Genomic DNA, 13,243 nt, shown 5'->3' with positions numbered 1-13,243 from the left:
ACAGCATGCAAGTGAGGTTGGGATTTTGTAAAAAGGTAATTACCAGGTAATTGTAGCATGCAACCAAGAAGGAGCTACATAAATCACAGACCCCTTGTCAAATAAAAGCATAAAATGCAGCTTAATGGAATACCAAGCTGACCAAGGTTGTTGTAAAACCAAAGAGTACATGGGGTTGACTTTCACTTTCATTTTTGCTGGCAAGCGCTTAAGGACAGGATGGGGGTGAAGAACGATAGAGTTTCCCTGTTTTCCCTTGAACAGGTAGGTGCTGACGATTAACTTCATTAACTTGCTTGAGTATCTGCCTTTCCATTGCAGCAAATGTAACAGTAGTTTGCAGTGTTCATTACAAGCACGGTACGAAGGAGGGGCAAAGTCTGAAGGTTGTGTTCACAAACTGTAATTAATGATTCCTGCATAGTATACCTTTAATGATTGCAACCACTGCAGAGCTGATTTACAGTGCTTTTTAAAAAATAATCACATAGATTAATTCCCCATGCTCTATAATTCACTCTTCTGATGCCCATGTGTATGCTCAACTACAAACTATGACTATACATGTCCTACTTTTGTCTCAGTACAAGCCTACAACGCTGCCATGATTGCACACACAAGTGCAAGTTGGTTTGGCTCTATCTGATCGGTGTTAAAGAGTTAATCACAGATGTCTTAATGCTGTTGTTGAAGCCAAGACAGGGTGACTGTTCATTCAGATTTTTATTTTTGATGTATTGCTCTACTACAATGGAGAAAAAGATGAATGTCAGGACCTTACCTCTCCCATGCCCCTTGACTCCAAAGCAAGAGCTTGGAAGTCATAGTTCATTTCATCCACAGCACGGACCTAAGACAAAGAAAGACAAACAGGACTGTAAACATACATTTAAAGACACTAAATGGAAAGCCACAAAAATAGACTGAAAAAGATATGAAATTGTTCCACTCACTGTAGAGTGGAATAAACTAACATGGGTTTTCCTTTTTTTCGGTGTTACTCTGAAAACAATTTGATTATGTAAAAAAAAAAAACAAAAAAAAAAAAAACACACCAACAAAAAATCTGGTTTTCGATACCGTTTTAAAGGGCCACTCTGGAGGCAAAAAGCTCTTTAGCTCAGAGGCAATCAACATGAGTATCTCAATAATCAACACAATACAACCATCTTTTGTTTTGCTATGAAAAGAAAGAAAACAGTTTTTGCCTCAAATGTGTAATTCGAAATGTGTACGCCTAATAAGCTATTCATAAGTTATGCTAATAAATAAAGTACAACTGTTTTCAATTATTTTCATACAATGGATGATTTATTTCTGCAGTAAGACGAGCTAATTTTGATGTTAAGTTACAAGCACATTAAAGATTATAATCATATCATTTTAACATTACACTAAAGAGCAAGACAAAACAGTGGTGCTGCACCCAATTTCTTTAACTTGAGTCTGACCTGTGTGCATGTGAGAAGAATGGGTGTCAAATACCAGAGGTCACTCTGGCTTGAGGGCTTTTTGTCATCTCAAATGGAGACCTTTCGCATAAAACACTAAAAAGGTGAAACCATCGAAATTTTTTAAAGAAAAACTTTAAAGAAGGGTGGCTCTGTCACAGCATCCTTTTCATTAGGCTGAGTGAGAGCCCATGCCTCACCCACTGTAAGTATGCGTGAGGGCCTTTTCAACAAAGGTCTCAGACATGCATAGGAAAAGTGGGCCCAATATACAAAATGAAGAGGGACCACTGCACAGTCAAAAGAGTGAGACAGAGATTAAGAGGCCACGTGTCTCAATAGTTAGAGTAAGTTTGCATAAATTAAATGCGGACTGGTAAAAGGACAAATATACACAAATGCACACACTTGACCAGTAGTGTATACCAATAAGGTGATACATTAGGGAATCCAAGTAATAGGCTCAATTTAAAAGTGTAAGTCCACTAAGCAACCTGAAATGGCACAAAAGGTAAGCAATAAACTGCCAGAGGTTAAGGAAACATTATGCAACTTTTAGTTGATTACTAAGTCTCATTCCCAAGTCGTTAAAAACCAACGTTTCGGGCTGGTGCTTTGGTCTGACCATCAACCAAAGGCATCAGAATTTGATGACTAGGAAATGAGACTCAACTATCAACTAAAAGCTGCATAATCTTGCTTTAAAAACAAAAGTTTAGCTGACCAAAAACTAAAAAATTGTGTAAATTTTTGTTTTATAAAAATGCTGGGTTAGCAATTCACAACTTGTTCTGCAGAGATGGAGGCAAATTAAGCACTCAAAATAGATGCAGACAATTCCTACATGTGTCCCAGCATTCACTGCTTCCTTACAAACCCTCTGTATGGAAATAGTGTTGGAACAGAATGTGTTGCTACACCCATTGAAGCATTATTTGGACAATAATGAACTACCAAAAGTAGTATACTGCATTCATAATAGTAACAAAGAGGCAACTAATGACCCTAAAAATTGTGTTGATCGTTCGTTTTGAGATTGCAGCAAAAATCAAGGTGTTAGTACAGTCTTACGTCAAAAGGACAATAGAAACTGGAGGACACTGACAGGAAAAGGTCTGTAGGACACAAAGCCACAACAGATTCAGAGAAACAGTTTCTGAGAGTTAACAGCTTGCATGATAGACAGCTCACAGGACAACAGCTTTAAGCACGGAGGTCGAAATAAGAAGTCTGGATAATTTACTAATGGTCTTTACTAATCACACATAACACTAATCTTCTGTCTGCTTGCATGAGTGTACGTGTGCGTTTGTCTGCTCATTCAGCAGTGATAATAGGCCATTACTAAAAAAAATGAAGTAAAGAAAAAAGACCAGAGGCCAAAACAATTGCTTCATATCAGCGCTGCAGTGATACTTTTGGCTCGCTTGGAAGCAGCCGATGGAGTTTCATGGCTGGCAACTTAGTGCTTCTGCTGTCTGTCATTAGTTGAAAACAGTGGCTCTGTGGTTGACTTCAAGTTTACTTTGGGTGGTTTGCTGCACTTTCATCTCTTGTCTGAACCCTGCGTTAATGAAATGTGCTCTTAGGTGCCAACATCAGGCACCAACGGAATAAACGTCAACGTCGGTATTCAGTAGTACCAATATAATTTGGCTGGCGTTTAAGCGACTTTGATGAGTTAAAAATTTTGAATAAAGTATGGTAAGGCAATTTTTTTTTTGTTAAAACATTTGACTGGTAGCATATATGTGTGTGTGTGTGTGTGTGGGACAGGGCCACTGGAACCAGTCCAGTTTTGTGGGAGGTTAATATACCTAAAACCATAAAAATCAAAGAGCATTTTGATGTCAATGTTGGTTTCTTTACCTTCTTTACCATTGCCAACATCATTGCAGGTCTAGTACGTAGGTACCACCAGAAAGAAGATCAAATCTAAACCAGGAAGTCCAGTTTGTGTAACAAATCCAGAAATCGAAGACTTTTTTGATACCAAAACACAGCATGACAGTTTAATACTGTAGGACATGATAATACAAGTCTGGCTGGTTATCACAGCAACAGTCAGACTCCTGCTGTGTCAAAGCACTCGTCTCACAAAATTTGCCTGCTGCAAATGAGGAGGCTGCATTTTATAAAAAGCACTTCTGTGCCATCCCAGCACACCTGGCCCATGTGTGAGACAGACTGTTGATCTGTCCAGAGTGTACCCCAACTCTCAACCAGTGTGTGCTGGGATAACCAAATATGGGGGGTGGACTGACCCAGAACTGGAATGGGTTTGCTTTTATGGAAGATATCTCAATTATCCTAATTTTGCCTTGAAGGAGGAGGCTGATTAAGTTGAAATAAATATTTGGTGTACACAAATAAAGCTTCAACTCAGCTGTAGCAAATATTTCCATTTGTCTAGAATCTGTTTTCAAATTCAACTAGGGAAACACTTAATACTAATTAATCTAGATAAACGAATTAAAAGAATTAATTTTATCATTTTATAGATGCTACTTTTTCTTGGATGTGCTCTTCCAGAAACAAACACTTGGAGAAAAAAATAAAGCTGTAATGACTGCTATTTTTCTTGTTTCCTCAGTTATTTTCATACATTGCACTCATCATAAACTGGCTTTTAAAAATGGAAATGTGCACAAACCTACATTTTCACATCAAATTAGTACTTGTTTTTACTCCAGAAATCTTACACACTGTTTTCTAGAAGATAAAGTCATCAATGTATTTACAGACATTTTCAGTGAAATTCTTTTACTGCTTCCACTCACAACATTAAGCTCCAACCAAAGCCACTGACATTTTCTATTTAATCAAACTTAATAAGACATGCCTAGAAGGCTTTTTATAGATGAATGGCTGGCATCTAGTGTAAATAATCATGGATTAACTGAAAATGTGAAATACATGACCAAGTGTCAGTGTGACTAGTATGGTCTTGTTGTTTGGATGCATCCTTATTATGCATCCTATACAGCTTACTGGCATAGAACTTACTTGTTTAACATGCAAGTTCTTGTATTTAGCTTTATGCACATTTTCTGCATGTGTTGCTTTCTGTGGTTGGCGCATCTAAACCATATGTATGCTGGGCACTTTTCATGAAAAAAGGTGCTCAGATAAAGGGTAAAATTGGAATTACCCATAGGTAACGACATGTTGTTTTATTTTGAAACAGTGTTCAGTGTTTCAAATCCCTTTACCTGATCAACATGATTGGCATCACCAGTTGGCCAGCGATGCTTACTGGGTGTGCAACCTCCAAGCTGCTCTCCAGGCTGCCTCTGGAAGAAGTATCCAACTGTGGCGTCATCCTGCGACCGTCCACTCAGCGGTGGCTGCGGGGTACCTGGGGTGGGGTTAACAACCCTGTCCATGCCTTGTAAATGTGGGACTCCAGGAGCCTGTCCTGCTCCCCCAACTGTGGCTAGGGGCCCTCCGCCATGAACTCTGACACCTCCAGTCTCAGGAGCGCCATTTGCATGCAGCATCCCACCTCTTGTCTCCTGCCAGGCCACGTCATTCATACCTAGGATGCTGCATGGAACGCTCATTCCACGGGAAAGCCTGAACAAAACAAAATATGAATATTAGGGGTCTAAATCACAAGTTTCATCACAATACAATATATCGATTCTTTGGACAGCATTACAATATTTGCTGATATCACAAAATCTGCGACAATACAATTTGGATTTGATACAGTTCAAGGGGCTGCAATCAATACGAGACGATCTCAGTTACTATCCTCCATCTTTTTCTTTGCTGCTTACCATTGTCTGCCTTGCGCTACACCACGAGCAATGTCTAAATGTTTTTACAGGAGGCTTAAATGGAAATGGTCACACAAGCTCCTTCTATGCTGCCTGTTCATGGCAGGAATAAAGCCCTCTTATGCTGCCTCACTGTACTGTCCATAAGGTACGATCATGGAATGGGGGACAGAGTGATCTCGCCTTTAAGCCACCACAGGACATAGTAACAGCACCTAAATGGTGTCTGTATAAACAGGACAGCCTGCAAGACAGAATCATTAGCAGCACAGGTGTGTTACTTTAATGACATGTTATGCATGCGACCGACTGCAGGTGATTTAAAAAGTTACTAGCAGCAGTTAGCAGCTAACTCAAAGAAGAAGAACAGTGACCATAAATGTCCGCCAACTGGGTAAACATGAGAATCAGGAGCTCCATATCCTTCAAGCAGAGAAGGAAATCAGCCACCTTTAAACAGAGGCTGAATATGATCATTATTTCCATGTTATGTCTTTGTAGTTTAGAAATCACTGCTGATACATATGGTACACTAAAGGCCAACGCTGTTGTGTCACATCCATCATGCCTCTTCTGATTCTGCTGTGCAGGCATGCTTCCTAAAATCAAATACTGGAGTGGATTAATGCTGCCATTGTTTTGTTCAGATTAAAAATCCACAGGAGGTATAAAAAGGTACTTCATAGCAACCCTGTAGTATGATCTCTGTATAAAAAGGGCTACAAATGTGCCATGGCAATTTCTGAATAGAAGCATAACCTATTTTCACCTTATATCAATGATGTTGGATCATTTATCAGTGAAATATTGATCCTGGTTGATGTATTGCTGCACTCATACTGGATATGCCGATTTGTTTCATTACCATTTTGCGCTGTTCTGTATAATAATACATTATTGACTTCTCATCTACTAAAGAGGCTGCCTTACACATATTGGTCCGATATATGGGTCAAGTTTTAACTTTTTGCATCGTTATTGAGTCAATGTAGCACCCATTTTAACGTGACAGTTAGTTTCCTGTATTATGGTAGCCTTTAAAGTAATAAAAACTGTAATATACTCGTGGTCTTTATTGCTAACTTCTATGTGAGGCTTGATATATACGAACTTTTCAAGTAGACGTTGGCAAAATGATGCACTGACAACAATGTAACAAATATAATAGGTACAACTTGAATTTTCTTCGCCGGGATATGACTAATTCCCGAGTTGCTAGCTTCATTCCATTACTGTTCCACGGTTGAAGACTGAAATGTTAGCAAATGTTGCCCTGTACAACCGTATTTATTTTATTGTCTTGTTCAAAAAAAATGGAATTAGCGTCAAATAGGAAATCTAGATAAATATGGCGGTCTATTTATTTACGTTTGGATAATGCAAGAACAAAACTGCTAACTGACAAGCATGTTGATGGCTTGCAAGAGCGAGAATGCTAGGTAACGTTGTCGTTAGCCTAGTGTTAGCTGGTGGCTAACGCAACGCTACCAATGATGTAACGTAACAAATTATACAAACTAGATCACTCCAGCATATCATATAACATTGCTTACTTGTTAACCACAATAGAGGTTTCACTGGCTTTTATATTATGTTTTTAGCTACACCGATATATCCAAAAACGTTGTAAACCGACAACAAGCCGTTCGGTAAGCTAACGTAGCTAACCTAGCTGCAAGTCCGCTGCTAGCAAGCAAGCTAACTTAGCGGCTTTGACTGAAAATTTACGCAAATAATGGCGTTGAATGATTAATATGTCGCTATTCATACCCATACCCATATCATTGATTATTTATTGACGTCCAATTCTTATTTAGCACTGACGGAAAACGAACATATTTAGTGATAGCTAATGTTACTTCACCGGAGTGAGCATTAGCAGCCTCCTTAGCTTCAAGCTAGCCGGAGCAGGCCTGCTCTATTTACTATTGGTTACACATCAAAGTTAAACTCGTAAATTTAACATTGTTTTACAGTGAGCTAGTGAGTTTCCATGATAGTCGGACAACGACCTATTTGTTTGCCTCAAAATACCCCACTGGTTGAATGCAACACGTCAAATAAACCCAAAAGAACTAGTGTAAGAGCTAGCTAATTTCCAAGTTGGTGTTGTGTGAGCTAAAACATCAACCAAACACTCAGTGGCTAAACAACATGGCCCCCCTTCAAGTTCCAAACAGAGGGGCCTTAACCGCTAAACAAAAGGGGAAATACTCACACCACGGCAGCCGCGTTTAAAATCAGACGCTTCGCAGAGCTATCGCTTTCGATGTGAACAAATAAAGAGGAGATACTCACGCGTTGTCGTGTCGAGAGAGGGTCTATGCTTGTTGCACGCCGTCAACCCAATTCTATATTGTTTTGTTTCCTTGGAGAGAGCGGTGATTTAGCAAGGCTTGATAGTCAAAGCTAAGAGTTTGCCTACGCTAGTGCCCCCTCCCTGTAAATAACGTGAACTACGCAGACATGCGTATAACAATGTCAATGTACATTTGCTTTCCAGTGTACCTTTTGTACACTATGTGAAGGCAACGTATGTAAGGTGTATTTAATGCGCTTAGCGACCGACCATCTAACATTTTAGCAATTTACCTTTCCCTAAAGCGCCCTCATATAACTGCTGAACAACATGTCTTAGGGACTGTTGTTTATTTATCATAGGAGTCCACTGAGCAATAGAGTAATTAAAACATTGTCTCTTAAAATAATCAATAAATACATTAAAAATATATATTTTTTTAAAAATCAATAAAATGACTGCATACCCCTACCTTCACATTATGACTTTTTGTCATATAAACATACTCTTTCATAAGGCTAGACATCTACTAAACCCTCTCTTTCACACTCAACTTTGAATAACAATAAATCTAAATGTCTAAAGACAAACAGATGTATTATAGACATTTATCAAATGTCTTTTCAATGGTAAATTGCTCAGTGGGAGGGATGGCTGGAGTGTGACTTTTTTAAAAAAATAAATTTTTTTAACCATCCCCTCAGCTTAGTTAATGCAAACAAACAGTAAATATTATATGAAACATTTAGAATAATGTGATTTAGATTAAATATCTAATTCTAAAACTATTTTATGCTCGGGTTAGCTCAGTTTTTGTCTCACATAATGTGTTTTAGGACCATCAAACATGTAAAGATCCAATTTTACAGTTTCTGGATATTGTAAGTTGTTTAATTCTGGTGAAAAATACAAAATACAGCCATTTAATAGAATTTAATAAACTTTATTTCGAACATTAAATAAACAATAACAAAATACTGCCCATGTGTAAATAATAATAATCATAATAATAATCACAATAACAATAAAACATATAATATATATATATATAATATATATAATATAATATAATATAATATAATATAATATAATATAATATAATTTTGAAGTTGAACCCCCCTCCCAAGCCAACATTTTAAAAAAGCCCCTCCCCAGTGCTTAAAAAAAATGATAAATAACAAACAGTCCCTTAGTTTGAATGAACGCTTGTTGTTGAACAAGTGTGACTCAGTCACAAAGAAACAAAGGTTGAGACAAAATTTCGGGCATGGGAAATGATTGAAAGACGTGAAACCCATTAAAAAAGTCGCGCTAGAGAGAATTACAAAAAAAAAATATCGCGTGATATCATCATGCAGGCCCATTTTGGCTGATCCTGGGTCGGGTGGGTCCTCGTGGTCCATGACCCTCCTCTACATAAGGAAGCTCGATGAGATCCAATCACCTCTTCCTTTACAAACTGTGATCTCACCTCCCTATTTCCGATTGGATTGCTATATTTAGGAAACCACCCTATGCTTTATAAAGAGATCGCAGCGGTTACTGGTAAATTTTCGGGAGTTGGGCGACGGGAGCGGCTTACGGGACAAGGCTCATTTCGAGTATATAAGCAGCGGGAGCGAGCACACCGGGGACATCCGTGTTTTTGATGCCACGTTAAAGCGAATGACAAACGCAGGAATGGCCGACATACGAAAGAAACTTGTCGTGGTGGGGGATGGCGCATGTGGGAAAACATGTCTGCTGATCGTATTCAGCAAAGACGAGTTCCCTGAGGTGTATGTCCCGACTGTGTTTGAGACATATGTGGCGGACATAGAGGTGGAAAACAAGCAAGTCCAGCTGGCTCTGTGGGACACAGCTGGGCAGGAGGACTACGACCGGCTGCGCCCCCTCTCCTACCCGGACACTGATGTCATCCTGATGTGCTTCTCCGTGGACAGCCCGGACTCGCTGGAAAACATCCCCGAAAAGTGGGTCCCTGAAGTCAAACACTTTTGTCCTAATGTGCCCATAATATTAGTAGCCAACAAGAAAGATCTGCGCAACGACGAGAACGTAAAGAACGAGCTGTCCCGGTTGAAGCTGGAGCCCGTGAAGGCAGAGGATGGCCGGGCCATGGCCATGCGCATTGGCGCATATGACTATTTGGAGTGCTCTGCCAAAACCAAGGAGGGCATCTGGGAGGTGTTCGAAACTGCAACACGGGCAGCCTTGCAAAAACGGAAAACACCATCAGGAGGTTGCCTCAAATGCTGTGTTTTGATGTGAGTCGACGCTGATCGATTGTCTGGAGAGCCGTGACGCGCAGACGAGACGCTGGGATGTGTGTCTGAACATGCACGGGCAGTGACCATGGTTTGGAAACTCCCTTGTAATCAGACGATCTGGGTATAGGCAAATGACTGCAAACAAGTTGTTTTGGACACACTTGATGATATGATAATCGGTGTGTGAGTGTGTGTGTGTGTGTGTGTATGTGTGAAATGCACTGGTTACAGCATGTTGTTTGTGGGTCACATGATCCCAGTCTGACAGGTGGAGGGGTTAAAAGGACTTGTGAGTGGACGCCTTATTTACCCACCTTCTAATCTAACGTGGGCCTTGCCTAAGGCCAGCTTTCGGGCCAAGGTTTCAGTTGCTCACTTTTTTTGTGTTTCAAAGTGTTTTCATAGGCCACTGCCTTACTGCCAAGGTTATACTTTGTATTAAGCAAAGCGATTAAAAAATTGCACTCGTTATTCATGTCCACTTTGTATTGTAAAATGATTGTATATAGTTTATGAAATTGCACAGCGTGTGGACACTTCAGTCAGTCACAGAGAGTTTTATAAGAAGTATGAGCTGGTGCTAGGATGTCCATGGTGGTCTGTATTTCTTCATATGTTTTACACCGTTTTGAATATAGACATAGCTTAAGTTTACAGTTAAAGAAATCCGTTGTCTCAGGTTTGTTAGTTGGAACTTCCCAAAAGTGTGTTTTGGACTCCACCGTATTAAAGGTACAGCGTGTATGATTTAGGGCCATCTATTTGCTGAAATGGTATATACCAAGTATTCACAACTATGTTTTTATTCATCTGTAATCATCTGAATAGAAGAGTTTTTGTTTTTGTTACCTTACAATGAGCTGGTTTTGTGTACATATGGAGCGGGTCCTTTGCCATGAAGTCCGCCATGTTGTTCTACAGTCGCCCAGAATGCACAAATCAAACACTGTCTCTAGATAGGGTGTTTTTCATGTCTCTGTGTTGGTTGCTGTAGTTCTCCTACATGCTTGGCATATGAAGAAGTTTAAGTTCTGTCTTCTAGATCCCACCAAATACTACATGCTAGACTTTTAAATGCCTAGTTTACTAGTGTTTATGCAACAGACCCGATACTATCGGAGGTCAAGACCACACGTCAGCCTTGAAAAGGCCTAACCATATTGTCTAGTGTTTAGCAAGTTTTCAAGCAGATGTTTTCTTAAAGTTAATTATGCAGAAACTTACCATAAATATATATTTAAAGTTTGCTGGGCATGCTTCTACCCCACATGTTATGCTTTTGCTGGTGGCCACAATCTTGTGATTTGGAAGGACATTTATGAATGAGGTGCTTTTTGAACATGAATTATAAACCTGAAACAAATCATTTCAAGCACATACAGTGTCTCACCATGTCTCTGAGCTGTCTCACAGGCTGGCATATCCTGTTTGACATTTTCTACTTATCCGCAACTTTATTTACAATTAAGAGGGTGACATTTCCAAGGGAAGATTGAGCATGTGAGATGATTTAGCATGTGAGTGCTTTGCTCAGTGAATCGTTTTCTTAGAAAGTGCCAGAGAAGCGGAGCAGGCTATGTTAGGGCTCTATGAGCCAGAAGCACACACTCATTTTGGATTATGGGAGAGTGTGGCAAGTAGAAGTATTTGATGGAATTGTATCATATGTTATTACAACCACAATCTTTATACAGACCTAAACAAAAGGGTATCTCTTTGACTAAAAATGTAAAGATGTTTTCTGAAGCTGAAAAAAGTTTATAGCAGTAAAACTGAATTATGATTTTAAAAAGAAATTACAAACTTTTAATCTTAATGTCTTCCATTCTGACTGTGAATGTACCTCAGATTTATTTATGTTGTTGGAGCTTTGAAGTTTGCAACATACATCAACTAATTTGAGCAAATTTTCCATACTTGTGTAATGATTTCAGGCCATGTTTGATATGTTTCTCCACAGCAGTGTTTCTGTCTTCATAGTGGCAGTGCTTGTTCAAATGACAGCTATGAACATCAATTACAGCGGGTGTTGCAACACTCGGAATTTAGGGTACAACCCTGGTGGATTCACTGTGAGTCTTTCTTTTAGTGACAAAAAGAAGCTCAGTTTCACTTTAAACATGTCATTTTTCAGTGGTTCATGAAACAACATAGTGAAGATAAATCAGAGTTTAAAAAGAGTATCTTTTGTAAATCCCACTAGAGTAACAATGGTGTAAAAGTCACATTCCTCCCTGCCTTCTGTTGCTGGGTTTTTTGCTGACTTACAGGACAGGAATGCATTGTGCTGGACTGGTTAATTTTCCCACACTGGCCCCCCTCATGTGCCTCTGATTTCCAATGTTGTTAGGTTATTATTCACTGATCAGAAAGAGCAGAACATCTTTTTCTTTATTTTACTTTTTTGAACCAATAAAACTATGGAACCATGGAGAGGAAAAATGCTGACAATGTGCCAAACATGTTTGTAAGAGTTTATTAAATTATGACCACATTATTGTAATGACATAATGTCTGGGACTAAATGGAACAATGGATTTTTTTTGTCAGGAAAAACAATACAGAATGTAAGGGAATAAGCGGTACTGTTTTGGGAAAGCCAATAAAAAAAAACAGTGTGTGTCACCAACTCTGCTTTTCCATTGTTTTGCCTCATTTTCGCACACTAAACACAAATACTTAATGTGGTGTTGCAGCTGCCATTAGTTTCAAAATACTTCAGAAAAAAACCCAATGTATTTATTTATATGAATTCTGTTTTATGAATTACATCATCTATTGCTTTCCTGTTTTTTTTTTATATTTTTATTTTTTATCCATAATGTTACTAGGTTATATTAGTGGAAAAGTACATCTACCTAAGTACAGTTTTGAAATAGGCCTTACTTTTACTTTATAGAAATATTTCCATGTCATGATACTTTATACTTAATATTGTGCTTTTTAGTCCATTAAATCTATCTGAGAGCAACAGTTAGTAGACCATTTGATGGTTAATATTTTACATATCCAACACATGATGAGTTAATAAAATTAAATAGATGCATGGTTATAGAATTCACTACCCAGCAGCTGATTGGTAATGTAGGGAAGACTAGGGTTGGTTGGCATGCAGCTATTTTCTGGTCCTTTTACGTCCATACAAACAAAAAAGCACTATCAAAATGTTTGCTTTCTTCACATGCACTCATGTACTACATTAAAACATCTGAAAGTCATGAACTTTTTGGTGAGGGGGGCATTTTAGTTTTATAGTATCAAAAGTACAAAGTGGCCTGAGGACTAAATGTATTATAAAAGTGTGTTAGAGATATTTAAAAAGTGTTATTTCTGGTTAGTAGACAAAAGAATCACTTACATTTTTATTCATGATTTGAAAGTCTGTGATGAGTGATGGGTGCTGGCCAACATAATTTCATCACAAAGTTGTGTCAAACGTGA

At 38.7% G+C, this 13,243-nt stretch overlaps 1 pseudogene; it reads right to left on the bottom strand.

Annotated features, from left to right (window-relative positions):
- The window catches only part of LOC121955843, a 45,812-nt pseudogene that overhangs the window by 14,609 nt on the left and 17,960 nt on the right, over positions 1-13,243 (bottom strand).

The sequence above is a fragment of the Plectropomus leopardus genome, chromosome 16, assembly GCF_008729295.1.
Source record: "Plectropomus leopardus isolate mb chromosome 16, YSFRI_Pleo_2.0, whole genome shotgun sequence".
Classification (NCBI taxonomy): Eukaryota; Metazoa; Chordata; class Actinopteri; order Perciformes; family Serranidae; genus Plectropomus; species Plectropomus leopardus.
This window is presented reverse-complemented; position numbering and strand designations above follow the sequence as displayed.